Source organism: Dipodomys spectabilis, unplaced genomic scaffold (assembly GCF_019054845.1).
Source record: "Dipodomys spectabilis isolate Male_0828 unplaced genomic scaffold, ASM1905484v1 ptg000453l, whole genome shotgun sequence".
Taxonomy (NCBI): domain Eukaryota; kingdom Metazoa; phylum Chordata; class Mammalia; order Rodentia; family Heteromyidae; genus Dipodomys; species Dipodomys spectabilis.
Window position 1 is genome coordinate 54,508 of NW_024871130.1, and position 26,985 is coordinate 81,492.

The following is a 26,985-nucleotide window of genomic DNA, read 5'->3' on the forward strand; positions in this document are numbered from 1 at the left end:
CTGAGAACAACCATTATCATTTGGGTTTTTTTTTTTTTGTTCTTTTGTGCTAGTACTGGGGCTTGAGCTCAAGTCCCTTAGCCCTTTTCACACAAGGCTGGCTCTCTACCATGTGAGTCACAGCTACAATTCTAGTTTTTTTTTTTGTATATAATTGGAGATAAAAGTCCTGACTGGATTAGCTGCAAATTGTAATCCTCAGGTCACAGGCTCCTGAGTAGCAAGGATTACAAGCATGAGCCACTCATGTTGAGCTGTCATTTTGGTTTTTATCAGCCCATGAAACACATCTTTAATACAAATTTTCATGTTTTGACATTTTAAATTGTGGTGAATTATAAATAACAAAATTTTCAATATATAAGTGTTTAAGTTACATTGCTCATATTCATAGTGTTGTGCAACCATAACCAGTATTTAAATTTTTTATTGCTTCAAACAGAAACTGTAGAGCACATGGGCAGCAAAGATGGAGCTGGGAGAGAGTAGAGTGGGCAGAGCCCAATTGACCTTCCGATCAGTGCCTAACCAGTCCGTGAAGGCCGAGGTGCATGATAGGGTATGACCTTGACAGTGATTGGTTCTTCTTCCTCCCTTGCCATGCCACCCACCCTTTTTGTCTTTAAAAAGGGCTGCTCTCTGTTAATAAATGAGTTTTCTACCTGCTGGATTTGGCTCCCCCCTGTGTCTGATTGTCTCCAGGGCTGAGGGAGGCTGGGGAACAGGTGAGCTCCGCACTTACCTTTCCTCAGACCCCGTCCGTCTTTCGTGGGACGGATGAAGACCCAACAGAAACTGTATCGTCATTAATCGATAAATTGTCACTCATCTCTTCCTCCTTCTAACTATGGACAATCTCTAATCTGCTATCAGTTTCTGTTGTATATTCTAGATATTTCTTATAAGTACAATCCTACATGAGCTATGCTTTTGTGTCTGGTTTGAAATACTTAGTTTTATAATGTTTTTCAAGGTTGGTGCAGTCCATGTTACAGCATGTACAGAGTGTCATTTACTTCTTGTGGCACATTAATTTCCACACTATGAGATGCCATATTTTGTTTACTCATTCATCTATAAATGAACATTAGGAAGGTTTCTATCCAGTATTTATAAATAAGGCTATAATGAAAACTGGCATCCATGTAAGTTCTATTGTCCATTGTTTGTTTGTATCTTTACAAATAGAATTGTTGAGTCATATTGTAATTCTATGTTAGACTCTTTGAAGATTCACCAACCTGTTTTCTATGTGCTTGTAACATTCTACATTCTCATTAGCTTAGCTGTGCCAAAAGAGTTCAACTCCTCCTCTTTTCTCCTAGTCCTGGGGCTTGAACTCAGGGTCTGGGCACTCTTCCTGAGCTTCTTTTGCTCTACCACTTTAGCAACAGCATCAGTTCCAGCTCTTTCAGTTTATGTGGTACTGAGGAATTGAACCCAGGGCTTCATGCATACAACTAAGCCACATTCCCAGCCCATTTTCTGTATTTTTTTAAAAGTCACAATCATTGTAGAAGGCATGAAGCAGTATCTTCCTGTGATTTTGATGGCATTTTCCTAGCAACATTGGGGTTGCTTAGTGGTGATTTATCTCTCTGCTTTGAAGAAATGTTTGTTCAAGTTCCACAACTATTTTAAAGTGAATTTCCTTTTGTGTTACTTGATTAAGGAGTTCTTCATATATTCTCTGAGGTTAAAATCTATAATATATAGTTATTTTCTCACATTATTTAGGTTTTCTTTTAGCTTTCTTGGTAATGAAACTTGGTCTGTTTAAGAATAGTATCTAATTTTTTTCTTTGGATAAAAAGGGATACAAAAGTTCTTAAAATAATAATAACAGCCATAATTAAAAATGCCATGGTTTTTTCTCTCAGAGGATCATTGTTCTTGGTGTATAATAGATTAATTAACCTCTTTTCTCGTGTGTGTAAATGAAAGCTGCTTTTAGTTAGGATCTCTAGAGTTTTTCAGAGGTTAAAAAATGATAAAAATAGAACAACTTTCTCTCCTCAACCTGAGTAATTATTTATACTATACTATTGGAATTAGCTAATATTAATTAGAGGAAGGACTTTTGTATCAAAGGAAGGGATTGCATAAGTTGTGGGAATACAAGATGTATTGAGGAATACTTACAGGCTTCTGATATATTTTAGAAAAAAAATTAAATTTAAGAGTATCTTCATCAGGCTGGGAAGTTGGCTCAGGGGTAGAGTGCTTGCCTGGCATGCCTGAGGCCCTGTGTTCAATTCCTCAGCATCACATAAGCAAAAAGAAAAAAGCCGGAATTGGCTCTGTGGCTCAAGTGGTAGAATGCTAGCCTTGAGCTGAAGAGCTGAGGTACAGTGCCCAGGCCGAGTTCAGGCCCCACAACCAGAGCCCCCCCCCCAAAAAAAAGGAGTATCTTCATCATAGGATCTACAGAAGTTAAATGAGTCGTGAACAAACTTGAAATTTGTCCAAACGCACAGAGTACAGAGATGAGACCAAAGTGGGCAAGTACTATGTGGATCTCCTCCCTGTGAAATATCCTCCACATATTAATGGGATAAATGGAACTTTTCCCAAGCACACACAATTCATACACTCAGGATAGAAGCGATTCCATTCAAGTATAGGCTTTGGAGGAATTTAACATTCAAAAATAATTTCAAGAGATTCTTGATTATAGTTGACAAAAAGGATTATATTGACCTTTCAGTCGCAGAGCTTTATCCCTATTAGAAAATCTTCAAAAAATGATTTTGTGACTTTGGAGAAAATAATTAACTATAAAGCTTCATAAATTATATTAGGAAAATAAGTTCATAAAATGAAGAGTTGATGTGGAGTTATGAAAGACTTCATACTATTATTCAAATTCTCTTGGAATCAAAATCTCTTCTCTGTAAGTTTTGAGAAAGTAGAAATGTATCTAGTATTAGAATCATGGATACCTAAAACATTGAGTCATCCCAAAATTCATTGTATCCCTGAAAAGTACATAGAGTTCTAGTATCTTAATGGCACTCTCATGTGGAACCCAACTATTTGTCTTGGCATTTAAAACTGGGCAAGTGTTTTCCAGGGAATGAACCTTTAAAATATTCTTTTCTAAATAAAACAAAGGAAAAAATCCTTCTTAAATAATTCTTTAAAAGGATTCATCAGCTGCAGAGGTCTGACCTTATGGGTATCCGGGATGTGCAGGTACAGCAATGCCCTTGTGGAAGGGCTCTGGGAAAGTGGGGCCACACTGAGCTCCTGGCTAGAATATGCTGCCAACTACAGGCAGAGCCCTGTGCAGTCAGGTGACCTATTGAAGTCCTCATTTATTTATTTGTCATTGAAGGCAACTTTGAGATAGTGGTGCAGGCCCTGAAATCAGTAGGTATGGCTGCTCTGCAGATGCACTGCCCCTCATTCAGGGAAGACAGCTTGAGCCCTGGGTAGCTCCTGCAGGTGTTAAGCCTAGCCAGGACAGGTTAGCTGTGCAAGCTGGAAGTGGCCCACAATGTGCGGATACATGCTGGCATGTGCAGCAGTTGTTAGCCCAGGTGGGATTCCCTCATCTGACTTCACTCATCCTCCCCATCAAGGCCTTTGACACACCCTTCACTTCTGTCCCAACTTCTAAGCATGAAGACTGCCTCCTTGGCTCCATCTCCTGAGAGCTCAGTCACATGACTTACCTGATAGAGCTGAGTGTGGCCCTCTCCATGCTGACAGGGAAGATCCAGATTCTCAGAGTCTCAGAGACTGAAAGGAAGAGGGATGGGTCAAGCACTCTGGTCCTTGGCTTCACAGGCTGTAGGGGCACTGAGTGATAGGTAGAAGAACAGCTTATTCACAAAGCCCCAAGCTCAATGCTCTCTGGAGCTGCACATAAGAGAGCACAAAAGAGAAATAAAGAAGTTAGAGGACCAGGAGTGATCCAGAATAGTGAGGGACCTCAGGGGAATGCTTCTAGTTAGAAAGAGACAATGTGTAAGGTAGACATCAAAACCAGGCTTGCAATCCCAACACTCAGAAGCCTGAGGAAGAAGGAAAGTGAGTTCAAGTCCAGCCTGGATAACATAGGGAGACTGCCTCAAAAAACAAGGTCTGGGGGTTGAAGGTGTAGCTCAAATATTAGAGTACCAGCCAGTGAGCAAAAGCATCAGATACTGAGTTTGAATGGTGTCTTTGTCTTCAAAATAAGTAAAGAAAGAGAGAAAGAGACAGACAAAGAGAGAGAGAGAGACAGAGAGACAGAGGAAGAAAGATAGAAAGATAGAAAGAAAGATAGAAAGAAAGAAAGAAAGAAAGAAAGAAAGAAAGAAAGAAAGAAAGAAAGAAAGAAAGAAAGAAAGAAAGAAAGAAAGAAAGAAAGAAAGAAAGAAAGAAAGAAAAAAGAAAGAAAGAAAGAAAGATAAGGGCTAAAATGTGCCTTGATGCTACGTGTTTGATTAGCACATGAAAAACCCTGGCTGTAATTCCTAGCATAGATAGGAGGAAGAGTGGGGGAAAGCAAGAAGAGCAGGACAGAGAGGGAAAGCGGGAGGGGGAAGGGAGAGGGAGAGGTCTCTGTGAAAAGAACATGCTAACTAATGGGTCTAGAATGTTGCTTTATAAGGCATAGCTAACTATAGTGACTCCTGTAGTTGTCTATTGTGGTGCAAAAAAAGTTCCCAACACTGTGTGACTGGCATTATCTCAGGTCAGGTATAGAAATCTGGCTCAGCTGGGTGACATGAAGTTGTTGTCAGCTGACTGTGGGACTGCAGTATCACCCTGGCTTTCCTGTGCAGATATTAACCCAAGATCATTCATGGGAATTGGGGGAATGCCTGGCCTCCTCCACAAGCAGGATTCTCATAAGGCCTTAGCTAATAGTTTCACCCATTTGCAGCTATGATATCAAGAGGGGCATGCACAAACAGACAGTGAGGGACTCAGTCAGAGACAGGGTCCAGCTGCCCCTTTGCTGATGCTTGCTGCCAACACTATCTAAATCAGAATTATTGGATTGTGGATATGGGGCCTCAGTTGGGGATGTCTGGCTTTCCTTTCCTGGCTCTACAGTAATGGATTCTTCTATTGTTAGAATAATGGCTCTTTTTTCTTACTAATGCCTCATTTCCCCTGTAGCAAGCTCTCAGAGTGGATGTTTTCTCCATGATCATGAACATAACTCCTTTCATATGAAAATGGTTGTTGATAAAATCTGCCATTTAGGTGAGATGAAGACAAAGGTTTCATTGGTTCAGGTTAATTCTGAACCACACAGCAAGCCCAGCAGCTGTAGACTTTGTGAAAGCAAGGGAGCCAGGCTGCATCCCAGTGAACCATATTTATGGACACAGACATTTGCATTTCATGTAGCACCATGTGTCAAAACTATTTTCACAGACTCCATGCAGTCAAGTAAGAACAAGACTTGCCCTGCAAGTCTTTGTTCTCTGTGACAGACAAGCAGATGGATTGCTCACATCCATTGTTGCTCACATGGAACTCCTCTGATTTGTGCTGATTACTCCATGTTCTACAGCCCCTTCAGGACATGATTGAGAATGCTGGACCTGGCCAATTGTGCTCTGAACCATGTGGACATGAACTTCTTGGCAGACTGTATCCATGCTGCCCAGCTGGATGTGTTGCACCTCAGTAGACACAATCTGCTTCATTTATATCCCTCTACTTTCCTCAAGCTGCGGCAACAGGTTGTCCAGATAGTGCGGGTGTGGACCCCAGTGGAGTGTGCTATTACCCATAGCTATGTGGTCATGATGATCCTGGGCCTGTGTTCCTGCCACTATCTCTAGGAGCTCAAGTTCCTTGCTAACCTGCTGTCAGCCTGCACCCTCAACTGCCTCTTCTCTGCACTGTGTAAACTCCCTGAACTTCATTACATGGAGTTCCTGGTGCCTAAGGAATGTTACCTGGAGAGTACCAGGATGGCTGGCATGTCCACATATGATCAGTAGAAATATGCTTGATTGCAGAAGAGCTGCATGCCGTGCTACTATGGGCCAAGCAGGAAGACATCCCCACCTCCCACCACTCTTCAGGAGTTTTCACCCAATAGTTAATGAGACCAGCAATGAGCTTTGTGCTTTCTTTCTTCAAGCTTTCAAAACTGCTTTAGAAAACTTTCCCAGAACACTAAAACAAGTAGAGTAGGCCCTTGAATTGTGCTAAGGAAATGTCTTGCATTTCAACCAGCCCTGTTGCCCAGAGATCAATCCCTATATCAGATCCTAAGCCTGAGATGTAAGCAACTGTAGTTTCAATGAAAAACCTTTGTTAGAGAAAGCTGTAGATAAACATGACAGACAATGTAGGAAGAAAACATGCCTTCTAAATGTGACATCGGAGGCCCTGGGGTTCAAGTCTTTTTCCTTTTTTGTGCCAGTCCTGGGGCTTGAACTCAGGGCCTTTGCACTGCCCCTGAACTTATTTTACTCAAGGCTATCACTGTACCACTTGAGCCACAGCACCACTTCTGGTGTTTTCTGCTTATGTGTTGCTGAGGAATCAAACCCATGAATTCATGCATGCTAGGGAAGCATTCTATCACTGAGACATATTCCCAGCTAGGTGAAGCTGTTTCAGCAGAGGTCCAGGCATTGTGGTAGAGTGTTCAATTGGACCTAGGGCAGCATGTATTGGAAGCAGTAACAGGGAAAAATCAGATCACTTGTCACAGAATACAAATAAAAGGTAATGGGTACATTTCTTATCAAGCATTGTTGCCTCCCACTTTGTTTCCTCTTACCATCCCTAATAAGAAATGTACTCATTACCTTGCTCATGTACTCATGTAATTGTAACTTCTCTGTAAGGTATTTTCACAAATGTGTGTATGTGTGTGTGTGTGTGTGTGTGTGTGTGTGTGTGTGTGTATGAATACAAATAAAAGAGATCTCATAGAAAAACAAACGAGAAAAAGACTGAATTGGAAAGTAAAATGGAAAGGGAAGCCGACTTTTGGGCCTAGCAGAAACTCAGCAGAGCTGGTAGGAATTGTTCTGCATGGTGTGGCAATATTTCCTGGAGAATGTTTGCAGGGAATAGAAGCAGGGCTGGTTTTTGGTTGTTACCAGTGGCTTTGTGCTTGTTTTGCTCTGCATCCAGCTCAGTGAAAGCCTGAATTGAGGGTGAGTGAAAGATTCACTCTTGCCTAATTCCTCCAGCTCAAGTAAGACACCAGGTATAAGAAAACAGGAGTGGCCACATGCCTGTCAGCAGGCAGGTTCCAATCAGTGCCTGGCCAAGGATATAACACTTGGTCCCCAGGGGACAATAGCCCTTCATCCAGAGTAGAACATTCAACTTGTGGGCCTGGTCAAGGACGTCTCCTTGTGGCCTAAGAGAGCATAAGCCACTTTTCATTTTCTGCTTCCTTGTGAAAACAAGCCCTATATAAGTCCAGCCAAAATATAGTCCCTCGAACAACCTCCAAACCTGAAAGGTCTGTGCACCTTGCTGGCAATAAACAGTCCTCACCTGTTGATCATCGAGTCTGGCCTATTCCTTTTCTGTTTTCCTCCATTTTCCTAACAGTGAGAATGCTGAAATAGGTATGTGGGTTCAGGAGACAATCATTCCCAGGTTGCCAATGGATGTTCATGGCTACTTCTAGATTTTAGGTCTGCTCCTACTCTATTCTTACTTTGAGGTTACCTGAGATATCCTTAAAACGAATTCCCCTCATTAATGTCTAAGACAACTTAATCACTGTTATTTCAATTCTTACAGGGTCTGAGAATGAGTCCATCAAAGCGGGCTTAGAGATTAAAGAAGTTTGTTAGGTGCTACAGAAGTTGTCCTGCCAGGAACACAGTGTAGACTTGGGAGCTAACACTATGACCCTAAACATGGACACAGCCTAGGCTAATGAAGGCAAAAAACACAAGCTGGTACAAGCTGCAAAGTTCTATTAATATGATAACATCAACTTTTTTTTTTCAAACAAGGGACTTTTACAATAGCAGTTTCCTGTTATTTCATTCCTCAGTTTCAAGCAAGAGATTATTGCATTCCTCAGTTCCCCGTAAGAGGTTAATATCCTGACTCAGTGTCCTTGCTTGGTCTTGGGGTCTTTTATCCTAAGGGATCCTTACATTCCCCCTTCTTTTTGTAACTGAGTCAAATTCTTGACTCTTCTTCCTGACTCAGGAGGCTGTACTGGGCCTGAAGGGCCATCAGCTTGACAGTCCCAATTATTTTTTCTATAAGTGATATCAAAGAGTTAACCACACAGGAACCAGTAATAACAAGTAGAAGAAATAGTATAATTGCTGGTGGCTAGGGATACTAGCCACCAGGCCAAAAGGCTTTGAGCCCATACTAGATCTAGTTTAGCGGATGGGTGCTGGTGGAGTCCTTCACACAGTTTATCTAGAACCTTTATGTTTTTTTCTCCAGCCGTGATTCATTTACACAGTATCAGCACTCTTCCCTTAGAAAAACATAGGTTGCCTCTTTGGAAGCTGTGAGAAGGTCTAGTGCGCTATAATTCTGCAAGGCCACCCCCACTAGAGAGTTCAGTTGTTTTTGTATGCATGCCAGAGACACTGAAGAGGCATGAGTATCCTCATCGACCCTCTCCTCAAATTCCTGAGCTAGTTTTAAACTATGTCTTACAGCACCTCCAGAAAAAGCTGCTCCTCCAACAGAGGTAACCAGACTCACCCCTAACAGTATAGGAATAAAATCTGTCCTGTTGCTTAAGAGGTGGGATAACAATCTCTGAAAATTTTCACTTTTGGTATAAAGATTTAATTGGGGAACTGCTGTTATCAAAATCCAAGAGTCCAAGGTTGGATTAATGTATGACCATAGGCTTCCATTGCACCAGAACATAGTAGGAGAAGGGGTGTGACATCAAGATGCCTGAAGCATTTTGTCATATTCCACAAGTTGAGTTGGTTGGTAAAATTAAATTGCTACAATCAGGGACATTACAATAGCAGAAGTAAGAAAACTGTCCCCTTGTCTCTTTGATTCTAAACTGCCAGTGGTAGTTAACAGCATTTAGAGCACAGAAGCATAAATCAAAAATTATGATGAGATAAGTCTTAGCTTGAGAGGCTTTTCGGTGTCCTTATACACCATCCATTTATCTCTTCTGGTAGCCGGGCCACCTTAAGTGGTGAAGCGTGGATCCAGGACCAGATCCCATTCACCTTGACAGAGGTTGGAGCTGTTAGGATAGCAGTATAAGGTCCTTTCCACTGAGGAGAGATAGTTTGTTTTTGATGTCATATGACCCACACAGTGTCTCATGGTCAGTAATGATGGCCAACTACAGGGGCTGCCTGCAGGAGTGCCTGAAATTGGGAATGGAGTTCCTGTTGAACAGTCTGCAGTGCCTGTAAAGACTGGAGCAGTCATCTATGTCAACATTGCAGTATTTAAGCGAGGACACAAGAAGGATGGTCTGCCAAACATCATTTCACAGGGCATAAACCCTTTGGAATAGAGAATGCAATGGGAGCGCAAAAGGGCAAAGGGAAGGAGTCATTCAGTCCTGGTAAATTTAAGAGAATCCCCTCTCACAATGAGTCTACCTGGCTGCTCTAATTAGCTAAACCAGCATCTAGATTGAAGTGAGCATATCCTTCCTCCCTACCATACAGATAAACATAAAAAATAGTTCCACATCAGTTCACCCATCCTGACTCTATGTATATGAAAGCTAGCTTAATTTCATACCAACTTACTCATAAGCTTCATTTTTAAGACATACTCCTACCATTTATTACATACTTAAACTTTCTGCGGTTTGTCTTCTTCCCCTTTTCACTGTGACAAACATTTTAAGACAATCCTTATTTTTATATCCTTTTTTTTTTTTAATCCAGAGGAGATTTTTTTTTTCAATTCCTTTCTAAGGCTTTCTTTACTACACTCTTTCTTTCCCTGAGTTTCTTTGTGGCTTTTGGGCCCATTTTATTTCTTTGGCTTGAGGAACCAGATTACCAGAACTGCCTCAAGGCATCCCTTGGGTGGAGAATTTTGTTAGATTTTTATTTCCAATAGCTGGGGTGAGTTTCATTCCTCTTACTACCTCCATTGATAAAGATCTCTCCTTTATAGCCATTGTTGGAAGCGGCCTTTTACCACACCCGAACCAAGCAAGGCTTTGATTGTAGAGTGGATTTCTAGTTTCCTAATCCTTGAAGTGCCTGAGGCAAGCCAGTGATATCATCCTTGCCCTCAATATCTACTGTGGGAATAGAGAAGAGTTACTGGATATCACTGAAATAATATGCCACAGACTCAGTTTCAGCAGATCCAAAGCAGCTTTCCACTGGGAAGCAGTCAGAGGTGATGAAGTCAGGCAGGAGTCCAGTCCACTGTCACTATGGTCAACATGGTCAGGATGACAACATAGATTTCCATCCATATGACTATCAGGCCGTCCTTGAACTTTATCCAGAAGGGTGGGTAGAAGCAGCAGCAGGATTATCACACATTTTTCTGGGCTGCAAATTTCTACTAAGACTGGTTAAAGATATGTGGCATAGGTTGATAGGCGTGTGTCCAGCTGGTTTTTAAGGCAACATTTGAGGCAGTGGCCCAGGACAATTGACAAGGGTGACAACTTTTATTAATTAGATAGTTCTTTTAATAAGGCTTGTAACCATTTCCAAAATGTGCAGTTTCCACGCTTATAAAATGTTAGCACTATGTCCCATGCCTCTTCCTTTTCAGGTAAGGAAAAAATTATTTCCAACCCCTTTTTGTGGCTATCAGTTCTTTAATACAAGAACACATGCACAAAGACATTAGAGAGGGATATGATACAATTCAAATAACATCTGGAGCTTGATAATACTGTGCAAATGTGAATGTCTTAGAATCAGTAAATGAGAGTGGTTATATAAGATGTTAATAGTATGTTCATAGTAAAAAAGCAGTGAAGAAGTATGTGGGAACTCTCACTACTCTGAACTCTCACTACTCTTTGCAACTCTTCTTTGAGTTTAAAATAATTTCAAAACAAGAAGGCTTTCAAGACAAGATATGGCTTAGGTATATCCATCCCATTTTTTTGGTTTTGTTTTTGAGAAAAGTGTTAAATCTTTAAAGAAGAAGCATTCACCCAAAGGGAGACAAAACATTCAAATCCAACTATGACTCCCTAACCTGTGGCATATATCTCTGAATTTTTTATTTCCCTATAACTTCTCAAAGTTCAAGATAGTTCTCAATTTGACACTTCGAGATTTGACTCATGGAGGTACTTGGCACCAAAGGTGAGCATGTAAGAAGCAACATTAGCCAGGCACCAGTGGTTCACACCTGTAAACCTAGCTACTGAGGAGGCTGATCTGAGGATCACAATTCAAAACCAGCATGGGCAGGAAACTCCCTGCGATTCTTTTTTATTTTGGGGTTGGGGTCGTGTCGTGGGGCCTGAATTCTGGGCCTGGGTGCTGTCCCTCAGCTCTTCAGCTCAAGGCTAGCACTCTGCCACTTGAGCCACAGCGCCACTTCTGGATTTTTTTCTGCTTATGTGGTGCTGAAGAATCAAACCCAGGGCCTCAAGCATGCAAGGACAGCTCTCTACCACTGAGCCACCTTCCCAGCCCTCCCTTCGATTCTTATCTCCAAATAATCACCAGAAAACCAAATAGAGTTCTCGCCCTCAGCTGAAGAGCACAGGGACAGCGCCAATCCCAAAGTTCAAGCCTTACTACCACCAAAAAAAGAGAGAAACAACATTAAAGCTGTTTGTTTTTTGGGCTTTGTGTATAAGCTACACATTCCTCAATTGTGAAATCAAACAGTTTAGCATAATCTCCACTTATTTATGATGCATTAGGCTTTGCAGCAATAAATAAGCCCCATGATGAAAGTACCTCATTCTGTTCACAGCTTTGTACCCAGTATTCAGGACAACACTTGATATTCACTGAAAAGAAAAGAGGCCATTATAATAAGAGATAATGCCTCGATAAAAGACATAAGGTCTGGGGATATCAACTTTCCACCACCCCCCTACCTCAAGAGCCCTCAAACAAGCCCAGATGAGCTGGTTTCTAAGATGATGTCCAGGTCCAATAGGCACTTTAGGCAGGTGACCTCTCTCCTGGGGACAAAGCAGCCAAAGTTTTGCGAAACTATTGCTGGAAACTTATTTTGGAACTCTTGGGGCAAAAGAACACTGAGAATTGCTTTGATGTGCTGATGTTTTCATCATTTTCTTGGCACTTCAAAGACATAATAGTCGAGAAGCCAGCAGCAACAGCTAGCTCTGCTCAAAGCTTCAGGGTAATCCGTTTGTATGACACTTCTAGCTCCACTAGGATTAAGGTGCACTCCCATCCATAGATGGTGAATTTGCCAACACAATGCTACAAATGACCAGACTTCGTTTCTTTAGACAGCCTAAGAAGTTTGTGTGTAAGTAATAGGTAGCTACCTCTTACTGTCCCCTCCAATGTCCCTGGAAACATCAGCTTTTGATGTCACATTGGCAATATAGGAATTGTCTACATGACCAAGGGTGGAGTCACAAAGAGGGCACTCCAGCCCAGGAATGCTAGCTAGTGAATTGAGAGGCCTCATGGAGGGAAGACCATATTCCAAGCAATTTCCAATCTATGACTCTTTCTCTAAGCTCTTTAGGGAGGTCTTCCATTTCACTGTTGTCTTTTTCATTCATTCCATATTAGCTGCAGCTCTGAGTGCCCAGTCAAAATCCTGGCAGATGGGATTGGGCAGAAACCTGAGTTACTGCCCAAAGAGGTATTATGTCTCATTCTCCCTGGAGACAGAATGCATCTTCCAAGAAAGCTTGCTCAGCCTCTTGGAGAGGAGCACACATGAGCTGAATCCTGACAACAGGAGGAAGAAAAGTTCAGAGGAGGTTTCAGGAGCCAGGGGGCAGAAAAGTCTTTTTTGTTTGTTTGTTTTATTATTAATAAGTTTTATTGTTAAAATATTGTACAGAGGGGTTACAATTACATGAGCAAGGTAATGAGTATATTTCTTATTAAGCATTGTTGCCTCCTTTTTTTCCCCTTACCATCCCTACCAGCCCAACCCCCCCTCTGCCCTCTGCTGAAAAGTCTTTACATTACAAGGGACAGTCACTTCCATAGGAAGTGTCTAAAGACTAGAAGTACCCGTGGACAGTGTCAGCTGGCAAAGGCATACTCAACCATCAGTTGATTTCATTCAGGCATAACATCCCAGTACTTGTAATATTCAGTTGTTGAAACTCAGGGGTTTGAGGACAACACAGGACTTACATCCAAGTTCACTGTAGAAAAAGCAACTGAAATGTGCTCTTTCCTAAGTTTGTAAACAAGTAGCCTTATTCAAACACCAAACAATAAAACCAGATTACATTAAGTCAGGAAGCAGGTGCAGGTAGTTCTCTTTTTTTATTTCTTTTCTTTTAAAATTTATGTGTTGTCATGCGTATTTGTGTACATGCACAACAAACCTGGGCCTATACATGGTCCCTGAACTTTATTACTTAATGCTAGCGTGTTCTGTCACTTGAACCACTGCTCAACTTCTAGTAGTTAATTGAAGGTAAGGTTCTCGTGGGTTTCACTCTTACTAAGCTGACTTTGACCCACAATCCTCAGATCTCAGACTCCTTAGTTGCTAGGAATACAGGTTTGAACTATTGGAATCCAGAGGTTCATTAACTGCCAGGAATGGGATTGATAGATGACTAGTTCCAAGGTAATGATGAGATTATGGATGTCTGGGTAGAAGGTGAGAAAAGGGAGAAAGGATGTAAAAAGATTGGAGCTAAAACATGGCAGGGAGATGCCTCATGTGGTGAAGGCTTCGGTAGGGTCTAGTGGGATGAAATCACAGGCTTTGAGACTGTCAGTTTTGGCTGCCTCCATCTTGAAACCATGGACAGAATGGGTAAGCTTTCTATGGCTAGAAACCCTTTGGGTGATGACACAAACCATAGGAGATGTATGAAGATAAGAAGTCACCCAGGGGTGGCTCACACTTGTAATCCTAGCTACTTGGAAGGATGAGATCTGAGGATTGTGTTTCAAAGCCATCCTGGGCAGGAAAGTTCATTGCCTCTTATATTTAATTAACCAGCAAAAAATTGGAAGCAGAAGTGTGGCTAAAATGGGAGGCTGACAACCTTGAACAAAAACAGCTAAGGAAGAGCATGAGGCTTTCAGTTCAAACTCCAATACTGGTACACAAAATAGAGCATAGATAGACAGACAGAGAGATTAGATAGATAGATAGATAGATAGATAGATAGATAGATAGATAGATAGATAGATAGATAGATAGATAGATAGATAGATAGATAGATGGATAGTTGGATGGATGGATGGATGGATGGATGGATGGATGGATGGATGGATGGATGGATAGATAGATAGATAGATAGATAGATAGATAGATAGATAGATAGATAGATAGATAGATAGATAGATAGATAGATAGATAGATAGATAGATAGATAGATAGGTAGGTAGGTAGGTAGGTAGGTAGGTAGGTAGATAGATAGATAGATAGATAGATAGATAGATAGATAGATAGATAGATAGATAGATAGATAGATAGATAGATAGGTAGGTAGGTAGGTAGGTAGGTAGGTAGGTAGGTAGGTAGGTAGGTAGGTAGGTAGGTAGATAGGTAGATAGATAGATAGATAGATAGATAGATAGATAGATAGATAGATAGATAGATAGATAGATAGATAGATAGATAGATAGATAGATAGATAGATAGATAGATAGATAGATAGATAGATAGATAGATAGATAGATAGATAGATAGATAGATAGATAGATAGATAGATAGATAGATAGGTAGGTAGATAGATAGGTAGATAGGTAGGTAGGTAGGTAGGTAGGTAGGTAGGTAGGTAGGTAGGTAGGTAGGTAGGTGGGTAGGTAGGTAGATAGATAGGTAGATAGATAGATAGATAGATAGATAGATAGATAGATAGATAGATAGATAGATAGATAGATAGATAGATAGATAGATAGATAGATAGATAGATAGATAGATAGATAGATAGATAGATAGATAGATAGATAGATAGATAGATAGATAGATAGATAGATAGATAGATAGATAGATAGATAATGGACTAATGGACTTCAGGTACTGTAAGGAATATCCTATCTCAAGTTGGGAGACATGGACTGGAGATTGGGGTGGTTAGTCTTCAGTGTGCAACCATAAAGCTTCCCTATCTGATAGAAACCTGGTGGGAAGACAAAGCCATGCCAGTGTGTCAGGGTGATGTCAGGGCCAGCTCTAAAGCAAGGAGGCTATCAGAATCTGTGTTCTGCCTACGAAGAAGAGAACTCATTGTTCTAGAAAGTGAGGGAATTGATACCTAAATTACCCATCTTGAATAGAAATGGAAGTGGAGTTGTTTTTACGATAACTTAATATTCTGTCTAAGAGCTATTTCTGTACATACTACCTCCTAAATAAAAGCAGGTTTATTGACAAAAATACCAGTTATGTATGATTATACATTTCAATAAAACAATTGTAGTACTTAATACTTTAGGGAATATATGTTCTGAATATAATGTTCTGAAAATGTTGTTATTCCCTATTTTTACCTGATACATAGTGTACTATGTGCTACCACATGATGTTCAGATGCATGTATAACATGGCATATTTTTTAAATCAGAGTAATTCTAGTGTGAGTTAGTGCAAAGTAGTCAATCAGAACATGTAGTCTATAGAACTGGCAGATGGCATGATCAGCTGCAAAAAGTTAGCTGACATGGATATGGGGGAAGAGGGCTACAGAAGAATAAAGAGTATGCTCAAAATGTTGAGTACATAAGGATGGGGCAATAAATCTTTGAAGTCATAACATTACAAGAAACAGAAAGGATAGCCACCAATCGGAAAGCCATCTTCAAGGACTACAATTCTCCCTATTTAACCCAAGACCAATCTCTGTAATGAGGAAGATGGCCAAGATGGGTGACCTGGGCCGAATTGCCCTTTTCTCTGTGGTGTGTCTATAATATGTTCTCTTTGTCATTTTTCTCGTCTACTAAACCCTTCGATCATCTTTACATGTTTTCTTCTTACCTAATTTTCCTTATGCTGGATGCAAGGACCCAGGTTGGATAGCTGTCTTATAATTTGTGGTAACATGTAATGGATTCCATTAAGTATGTTTTATTCTGATTTAGGCTCAATGAATGGACACAATTCTATCTGTCTGTCTGATCTGTTCAAATACATCATTTATAGTGAACACAATAAAAATTCTGTCTTCAAGCCTTAAATATTTGTCATTACCTATCTGTCACCCTTGTATGTGAAGGTACACCTGAACCTCTTCTTCCTAAGTGTACTTTATACAAACATTTGGGACTACATAATTTCTTGAGCATGGTTCTGGTTGGATGAAGACAGCTATTTGTGTTTAGAAAGTATTTCAATATGTTGCTTAGGTGAGTCCTGAACTTGAACTCTAACTCAAGCTCACTTGAACTTCTGGCTTTAGGTTCCAGAATAGCTAGAACTATAGACATATGAGACAAGCAGAAATGGTCAGATAAGTTGATGCTAGGTGAAATGAACCCCAAGATAACTCTATTATTTTTAACACTTTGTTTTTGTTTTGCTTCCTGTGTCAAGAATACCTTTTCCTTTCAATATGCATGCAGTATTTTAAGAATTGCTTTCCAGTTAGTTGAATACATTCAGTAATAATTTTATCACCTAGGTTATTTTTCCAGACCTTGCCTAGGAAGGACATATGGTGCTGAGGCATGCTTGCCCAGAATATATTCCTCTCTCTGTGACTTTCTTTGAGGAATATTCAGATGGGTCAAAGATGAGGCATATTTCATTACTTAATGTATTTTGTCAAGCTGTCCACAAAACACTTAATTAATTTGCTCTCCCAACAATAGATTCTAATTTCTTGCTTTCTCTGTAAATCTCACAGTATTAAAAAAAAACAAAAAAGAAAAAATTTCTGCCAGGTGCTGGTGGCCCACGACTGTAATACTTGTTACTCAGGAGGCTGAAATCTGAGAATTGTGGTTCAAATCCAGCCCAGGCAGGAAAGTCTGTGAGACTCTTATCTCCAATTAACCACCAGAAAACTGGAAGTGGAAATTTGGCTCAATGTGGTAGAGCTCTAGTCTTGAGCAAAAAAGCCCAGGGACAGTGCCTGGACCCTAAGTTCAAACTCTATGATCAACAACAACAACAATTCTAATGGACACAGAGAACTCTTCTGATATTTGCTAAAAGCATATTTCTTTGTCCCCTTGCTTATATGTTATACCTCAGAAAGTGAGACAACTGAGAATTAAGGAATTTAAAATTAAAAGAGAACTCAACCTCATAGGATTTCTATCTTGCCCCATTAGCAACACTGCTCCACCAGAGCCTTGCGTTACAAGAGAGATAGTATATACAAAGAAGCTTGTGTGAAATAAGGAAGGCAGAAGGAGGCTGTCCTCTGCTGCCCTACCAGCATCCCAGGACTTGACTCCTGGTAAGCAGAGACACATCAGTGTGGAATACAGATGACTTCGATTATTTTTATTATCTAGATAGAACTGGAGTATAGGGAAGTGGGCACTGAGCATGGAGCTAGTTAGCTGGCAGGCAGGAAAAGAGAATTTTCTTATTTCAAGGTCAGAAAAGACAAATGAAGTGTAGGTTCACAGCTGGAGTCATAGATCCAAGTGCCAGCATTGCTGCTTACCAAGGAACTCAGGCTCATATCTCTGAGCCTCAGTTTATTTATAGAGTGTTGAGTACAGTGTACTGTATCATCCTTGGCATTTGGGTGAACTGTAAAGGGAAATATGCAGGTAGGCAGAATCCAGGAGGCACATCAACTCAGTGAATGATTTTATTTCACAAATCAAGTGAGGCTTAAATTGAGGGCTTCCACATGTGTGCACCTCCTCTTCTAAGATCCCTAACAAGGGGCTAGGACATCTCTGTGTCTCTGTCGCACTTTCGATCCCCTCTGTTTTTCCTTTCAGTGTCTTTTCCAAGACAAGCTCTAGTGCATTAAGCAGCCTTTAATGTAGGCAAAAGAAACACTGAGAAGAAGTTCTGAAATCCCACAAACCAGCTATTCCCAATGCTTAGACAAGAATCTCTCACTGGCATTACTGATGATCTTGTCTAATGTAAAATCTCACCTATCCCCTAGGGTCATTAAGGCCAGCGATGGACACAGCTAACACCATCACTTTGTTGCCTGTATTTTCCATGTCACATATTAGTGAGATACCCCTTCAATTGTTCAGCTATCTTGGGGAGGGCAGAGATACCTATGCCAGCAACAAAGAAAGGTACTTTCTGCTTTATTAAGCTGGCACAGGGAAGAGCTTCTCTGTGGAACAAGTGGCCAAGGATGCCGCTTGCTTCTAATGCAACCCAACCTGCAGCCAGCATTCAGGGTTAGCTCTGTCCACCATATTTAACAGAACTGAAAAATGTGGCAGAATTTCTGTTATTTCTGAAAGACCAGGTTATGCTTTAATCACTGGTTGTAATAGCTAATCTGAGAGGGTGATCTATCCCACTGCCCAGGGGCCTTGAAAAATTAGCTCAACTTCAAGGGTTACCCACAATGATTTCCATGGTGTCAAGTGAGTACAAAATCAGCAGAGTGGGAAACAAATAAAAATAGATGCATTTGGGGCTATTCCAGTTTCCCATCCAGGAAACACGAATTCAATCAATCTTGAAAATACATTCTTAAAATATGGCTGCAGAATTTTAGCTCAAAAACATGAAGGAGAGATGGGAATTCCATTGCTTATTTGTCAAGACTTTTGCTTGGGACTGGCAAAAGGTGAGCTGTTTTGTAAGACATTGGTTGGGGTGAAGCCCTGTCTCTGAGCAGGTTAGGAGAAGGGCTTTACCGCCCAGGACAGCAGAGGTTGGCAAAAAAATTTTCAGGGGACTGTAGTAAGGGCAGGGATGGTCTACATCCCAGTTCAGCTGCAGATATGTCTGAAATCTGGCCTGCGGCTTCCATTTTTAGTGTCTCAAAGCAATACTTGACATTCTTCCTCGATAAATTGCCATTGTCTTCTGAAGCTCTCCTATTCATTCTTATTGCCTATTATTCCCACCAGAATATAAATAAGATAAATAAGCCATGTTTGCTGCTATTGCAATTTGTTGAAATTCTTATCTCTTTCTAAAAATTTCTGTATAGATTTGATGGCTAAATGGTTATCTAGAAATATCTGCCCAGTATCAACTTTGATAATTCAGGAATTTTTCTCTTCCTTTTCCCTTTTGTTTCCCCTGAAGATTGAACCAAAGTCTGTGTATGCTACGTAGGTGCTATAGTATTTGAGTTATGTCCACAACCCCTTTTGTTTATATTTGGGGGTTATATAGTTTTGCTAATCTACGAGGGCTGTACTTGAACAAGAAATCTTCCTACTTTGGCCTCCAAAGAAGACAGTATTATAGGTATATACCAGAACACATAGCAATTTTTTATTATTGTTTTTTATTGTGAAAATACCACACAGAGAGGTTACAATTACATGGGCAAGGAAATGAGTACATTTCTTATCAAGCATTGTTGCTCCTCCTTTGTTTCCCCTTCCCATACCTTCCCATTTCCTCCTCTCTTTCCCCCTCCCCACTAAAGTGGCAAAGATTTTTTTTTTGCCCCATGACCGACAAAAATAAAAAATAATGAAACACATAGAAAATTTTTCTAGCTAAAATCTCCACAGGATCTATTTGTATGTGAAAGAATTTTCCACAATTATTTGAAACTCATTAAAAAAAAGAGAATGTACCAAAAAAACGAAAAAATCACATAGTACATTAAAACTGCAACAACAGGATGGGAAGGTGGCTCAGTAGTAGAGTACTTGCCTCTATTTATTGCAACCATGAGGCCCTGGGTTCAATTCTTCAGCAACATCTAAACAGAAAAAGCCAGATGTGATGTTATGATTCAAGAAGAAGAACATTAGCCTTGAGCTGAAGAGCTGAGGGACAGGCCCCAGCCCAGACTTCAGGCCTCATGACCACCCGCCCCCTGCCAAAAAAAAATAAAAACAAGTAAATTTTTTGTATTTTCTTCCCACTATGATATATCCCCTGTTGTCACTGTATTTGATTTTGGTACTCTGGTATTTTATATACATTTATCTGAATAAGGAAAAGGAAGGGGAACAACAGAAAGGTGAGAAAAGATGACAGAGCAGCAATATACACAGAATAATATGTCGGAAATGATTGTACAACTTGGGGGGAAGGTGTAAGTGGGGAGGGAAAGTATGAGAAAAATGAGGGAAGTGGTAACATGTTTGACAAGAAATGCACATTCTACCTTACTTAGGTAAATGTAACACCTCTGTACATCACCTTGAAAATAAAAAAAAAAATGAGTAAACATATAAATGATTAAGTGTTTGCAGCTGCACTAGTTCAAAAGACAGTTACCTTGATGGAATGCCGTATGCATTAAATAATTGATGGTGATGTAATTAGCAAAGCAGATCTGTAGAAGGTGCATTTCTCCAATGTTTCAATTAGAGAAGATGGAAAAGGTTTCAAAGTAGATCACAGGACAACATCATTACTGTACTAAATTGCATGGAAATGCACATTTTAAAATATCTAAGTTGTTAATAGTAGATCTACTATGTGATCTTGTCCATATTTATTGCAATCATTAAGAAAGCTGTAGGTCCACCAATGATGAATGGGTAAAAGAATAACACAATCCCTATATATGTGTGTGTGTGTGTGTTTGTGTACACATTTTTGGTTATGGGGCTTGAACACTGGGCCTAGGCGCTGTCCCTTAGCTCTTCAGCTCAAGGCTAGCACTGTACTTGAATCACAGTGCCAGTTCTGGTTTATCTTGTGGTTTATTGGAGATAAGAGTCTCATGGACATGGAGTTCCAGGAAGATGGCAGAGGAGAAGCTGGAGTCTAAACAAGCTCTCGCATAGAAAGCAGTTTTAGAGTTCCAGTGAACAGTCCTAAGCCAGAGAATCACACCAAGTGTGCCATCACAGAAAAGAGAGTCAGGTCAGAGAGAGAAAATCCAGGCTAGGAGACAGATCTGAGCTCTTACTAGCAGCTGCGGTGGCGGCGGCAGCGGTGGCGGCGACGACTGCAGTGGCCATACCTGAACCACAGAGAGTCTGGGATGAAGGAGCCAGATGCAGCGGGCAAATGGATGCTACTCAACACCAGCAAGAACCGACAAGGAGCGGACATCTTCATCCTGCAGTTCGGAGAACCAGAGACGACCCAGGAACCAAGACTCGGCGGGAGTAGAAGCCTGACATCCTCACTCCTTCCCAGGGAGCAGAGGAGGGAAGGTCACCCCTCCCACCCCCCCAGTACTGGAGATCTCCATCTTGGATACCAACAAAGCTCGGCGGAGCTGCTAGCTCCAACTCAAGCCTTGGAATAAAACGAGTCATTTAGCAGGTCAAAAGAACTTAACAACAGTGTCACCTGCCAGACTCAGCTCCACCCAGGGAAAAGTCACGCAGCTCAGGTGCCAGCCCTAGGAGTGGCTTTGTTCACTGAGTAATCAGAGCCAGAGGCTGCCCCTCCCTTTAGCAGTCTAGACGTCAGTAAACAGAAACCCTGAGAGTGGCTCCAGGCTGGGCTCTGTGAGTTCCTCACAAAGTAGCCCGCGGAAAAGCTACTGTTTGTTGAAAGGCCTCAACTCTACCCAGAACCTAGCTTCATCACTGGAACTCCCTCTTTTGTGATACTCAAAGCAGATCTGCCTCCCATTGAACTAGCCTGGGAGGAGGATCGCCAAATCCTGGGTAAAGCAGAGCATGTTTCTGCCTGTTTGAACAAACTGACTTAAGAAACCATCCAAGCCACAGGATGACAAGCAGACCAGAGTCTCCAACAAGAGGCTGGTTACAGACACAAGGGAGATACAGGATTTTTCCCACCCCTCCCAAAAAAATCAAAGAACTTTTTGTTTTTTCTTCTTCTTCACCTTCTTCTTTTTTTTTTTGGTACCTTATATAAAAAAATTTTCTTTTCTAAAACTTTTTTTAATCTTTAATTTTTGCCTTTTTTGAAAAAAAATTGTTTTCCACTAACTTTTTTTTCCTCTTATAATTTTTATTTTAGGGATACGTGAATGTGCGTTTTTCTGTCTTATTTGGTTTTCTTTCTCTTTTTTTCTTTTTTGATTACCTTTTTGTTTTTTGTTTAGCTCTACTGGACTTCTGATCTTTTTTTCTTCCTTTCTTATCCTTTTCACCTTTTCCTCTCTTTCGTTCTTCTTTATGTGACTTAATTGTTGTCCTGCACATCCTCAGATAAACCCATAGTTGACTATTAGACCCTATCCCCCTTTGTGTACACACTTAATCCACAAATTTATTACTCAATTCAAAACCTCTGAGACTAAAATTCCTTAATAGCAGTACTACCTCTTTATACCTATATAATATTTTAAGCATTTTTATTTTTAAGTTTTTCACATCTCCTTTACATCCCTCCTCTTCTCTCAATTTATTCACGTTCTTCTCTAAATAGATTGTCTTCGTTCTGCATAATATTACTAATTTTTACTTTTATATTTTTTCTGGTCTCTTTTCTTTTCCCTTTCCATTTCTCTCTCTCTACTTTCATCCTACACAACCTATTTCCTGCTTTGAGATTAGGACTTAGTTAACTCTCCCTGTGCCTTCCACATCAATCTATTACTTTTTTTAATCACATCTCTGCCTAACCCTAATAATTTCTGGTTGTCCAAATTCTTCTTCACGGTTCGTAGCCCATTAACATATAGTTGTTTGATGTTGAATAGATGTATCTGTTGAACTAGATTGTATCTGTAGACTATTGTTTGTGCAAATTCAGACTTTGGTTGATGCTTGCCGTAAGATAGTGTACTAGCACAACACTGGTGAACTTTTCATCTCAAATGGGCAGAATAAGCCGGAAAAACACAAGAAAAATGGCAAGTCTGGGTATCTCAATTCCCACTCTTGATAATCAGGGGACAGAACAGATAATGAATAATCCAGAGGAGAGTGCCCAAATAGCTCTATAAACACTGCTGGCAAACATGATAAATGAAAAGATTGAAAACTTAAAAGGAATCAGTATGAGCATGATAGGGAGAGAGAGGAGGCAATCTAAAAGTTTAAACAGGAATATCATAAGCATGAGGAAGCTACTCAAAAATTGATACAGGATTTGTGTGAGCAGCTTGAGAATACTCCAAGAGAAAGGCAGGAATGGCATGAGCAGGCTCAGATTACTCAAAGAGAACTGCAGGAATCCCACGAAAGGGAGGAAGCTAACAAAGAGTAATACAGGAAATGAGAGAGCAGGATGAGAATACACAAAGATCACTAAAGGAATTCATGGAATCCATTAACAAAGAGCTGAAGGAAGTCAGGGAGACCCCAAAGGCAATGCTGAATGGAACCCAACAGAAGGAATGGGAGTCCAAGGAAAACATAACAAATCAACTAAGTGATTTGAGAATAAACACTGAACACCAAATTAAGGAAGTAAAGAAGTTCATACAAGATCTAAAAGAAAGCTTCAACAAAGAATTTGAAGCCATCAAAGCTGTCCAATTAGAAGGAAAAGAGATAAAAAACAAAGTAGAAAGTCTTGACAGCAGGTTAGACCATCGCAGGGATTGAAGACAGCCTAGATATTACAGAGAAAGAACATACAACCATCCAAGACAAGTCCAAGAAATATGATAGATCTATCCAACACTTGGAAGACACCATCAGAAGACCTAATCTAAGGATAATGGGTGTAGAGGAGCACCTAGAAACAGAAGTTAATGGTCTAGGAAATTTGTTTAACAGGATCCTAACAGACAACTTCCCAAACATGCAAAAAGATAGGCCTATTCAGATACAATAAGCCTTTAGAACCCCATATAGACCAGACCAAAATAGGACATCCCACCGTCACATTATAATCCACACAGGATCAACTCAGATCAAGGAAAAGATCCTTAAAGCTGTCAAGGAGAAAAGATTAATCACTTATAAAGGGAAACCAATTGGAATAACCTCAGATTTCTCAGCAGAGACAATCAAAGCAAGAAGATCCTGGAATGATGTATGCCATGCCCTAAAAACAAACAACTATCAACCAAGAATACTGTACCCAGCTAAACTCTCCTTCATAACTGAAGGCCAAATAAAAAACTTCCATCACAAAGAAAACTTAAAACAATATATCTCCACCAAACCAGCCCTACAAAAGATTCTTAAAGATGTCCTACACATAGAAAACCAACAAGACCGCAATAAAGGCCAAGAAACAGCACCCAAAGTGAGAATCCAAGAACCATAGGAAGAACCCAGTTTTCGCAGCCCCCAAGAAGGTAGATAACATGGCAGGAACTCCCAAATACCTCTCAGTCCTATCTCTTAACATTAACGGACTTAACTCTCCAATTAAGCGACATAAACTGTCTAGTTGGATTAAAAAACAAGATCCTTCGATCTGCTGCCTTCAGGAGTCACATCTTGCCCATAAAAACGAACACATTTTCAATGTTAAAGGCTGGTACAAAATCTACCAAGAAAACAGACCCCATAAACAGGCGGGAGTTGCACTCCTAATATGAGATAAAATAGACTTCAAATTAAAATTCATAAGAAAAGTTAAAGAAGGTCGCTACATACTAATTAAGGCATCTCTCCTTCAGGAGGGTATTACAATTCTAAATATCTATTCACCAAACAATTGAGCACCCAAATGTATCTAAGAAACACTACTCTCCCTCAAAACCCACATATATCCAAAGACATTAATTGTTGGGGATTTTAACATGCCACTCTCCCCACTAGAAAGACCAACTCGGCAAAAACTCAACAGATAAACCGCCTATCTAAACAGCTGCATAGAACAACTAGATTTAACAAACATCTACCTAACATTTCACCCAGCAGAATCAGAATACACGTTTTTCTCAGCAGCCCATGGAACATTTTCTAAAATAGACCACATTTTAGGCCACAGACAAACTCAGAAACATTGAAGTTATACCATGCATTGTCTCTGACCACAAGGGAATAAAATTAAAACTCAACACCAAAAGCCACCAAAGAAAGTCTGGTAACACATGAGGCTGAACAACACACTGAAGAATCACGAGTGGGTCATGGAAGACATTACAAAGGAAATTCAAATGTTCATGCTATTCAACAAAAATGAACACAAAAATTAACAGCTCCTCTGGGATACAGCAAAGGCAGTACTCAGAGGCAAGTTTATAGCTCTGAGCTCCTACATCAACAAATTGGAGAGATCTGAAACCAACAATTTAATGACACATCTAAATCTCCTTGAAAAAGAGCAGCAAGATAAACCCCAATCCAGTAAAGGGAAAGAAATAATTAAAATTAAATCAGAATTAAATGAATTAGAGTCAAAAAGAACTATAGAAAGCATCAACAAAACAAAGAGTTGGTTCTTCAAAAAAATTAACAAAATTAACAGACCCTTAGCAAATCTTATCAGAAAAAGAAGAGAACACACCCAAATTAATAAACTCAGAGATGAGAATGGAAGCATCACCACGGAAACAACCAAGATACAGAACATTATAAGGGAAGACTTCTCAAAACTTTATGCTAATAAGTTTGAGAACTTGACAGAAATGGACCTTTTCCTAGCAAATATTGACATGCCAAAACTAAACCAAGATGAGTTAAACTATCTTAACAGTCTCATATAAAGCATTGAAATAGAAACAGCAATTAGAGACTTCCTGCTAAGAAAAGTCCAGGACCAGATGGTTTTACAGCGGAATTTTACAAGGCCTTCAAAACACACCTCACACCAATACTCCTCCAACTCTTCAATGAATTTGAAAGGGAAAGTTCACTACCGAACACATTCTATGAAGCCATCATAACCCTCATCCCAAAACCAGGCAGGGACTCATCAAAGAAAGAGAACTATAGACCTATTACTTTGATGAACATTGATGCAAAACTGTTCAACAGCCGGGCACTGGTGGCTAACGCTGGTAACCCTAGCTATTCAGGAGGCTGAGATCTGAGGATCACAGTTCAAAGCCAGCCCGGGCAAGAGAGATTGTGAGAATCCTATCTCCAATAAACCACCAGAAAACCGGAAGTGGCGCTGTAGCTCAAGTGGTAGAGCGCTCGTCTTGAGCTGAAGAGCTGAGGGAAAGCACCCAGGCCCAGATTTCAAGCCCCACAACCGACAAAAAAAAAAAAAAAAAAAAAAAAAAACTATTCAACAAAATTTTGGACAATCGACCTCAACAATTCATCCAAAAATCATACACCATGATCAAACAGGATTCATTTCAGGGATGCAAAGCTGGTTCAATATATGCAAATCAATTAATATTATTCATCTCATCAACAGGAGCAAGAATAAGAACCACATGGTTATGTCAATAGATGTAGAAAAAGCATTCGACAAGATCCATCACCCCCATATGATGAAGATTTTGGAAAAATTAGGAATCCATGGAACATTCCTCAATACAATAAAGGCTGAATATGACAAACTTACAGCCAGCATTATATTTAATGGTGAAAAACTAAAGCCATTTCCTCTTAACTCAGGAACAAGACAAGGACGTCCACTCTCTCCACTTCTCTTGAATCTAGTATTAGAATGCCTAGCTACAGCAATAAGACAAGAGGCAGACATAAAGGGGATCTAAATAGGGAAATGAGAAATAAAATTCTCCCTCTTTGCAGATGACATGATCTTGTATTTAAAGATCCCATAGACTCCACTCCCAATTACTCAAACTGATTCAAAACTTTGGCAAGGTAGCAGGGTATAAAATTAACCCCCCAAAATAAATGCCAACAATGAGAAAAGTGTGGCTGAAATTAGGAAAGCAACTCCATTTGTAATAGCCCTACAAAAAACAAAATTCCTAGGAATTAACTTAACCAAAGAAGTGAAGGACCTCTATGATGAAAACTTTAAAATCTTGAAAAAGGAAATCAAAACAGAACTGCGAAAATGGCAAAACCTCCCATGCTCCTGGATTTG

The 26,985-nt window shown here is 40.2% G+C and overlaps 1 pseudogene; it reads left to right on the forward strand.

Moving 5' to 3' along the window:
* Positions 1-3,146: 3,146 nt before the first annotated feature.
* Positions 3,147-6,147, forward strand: LOC122098034 (annotated as a pseudogene).
* Positions 6,148-26,985: the final 20,838 nt, after the last annotated feature.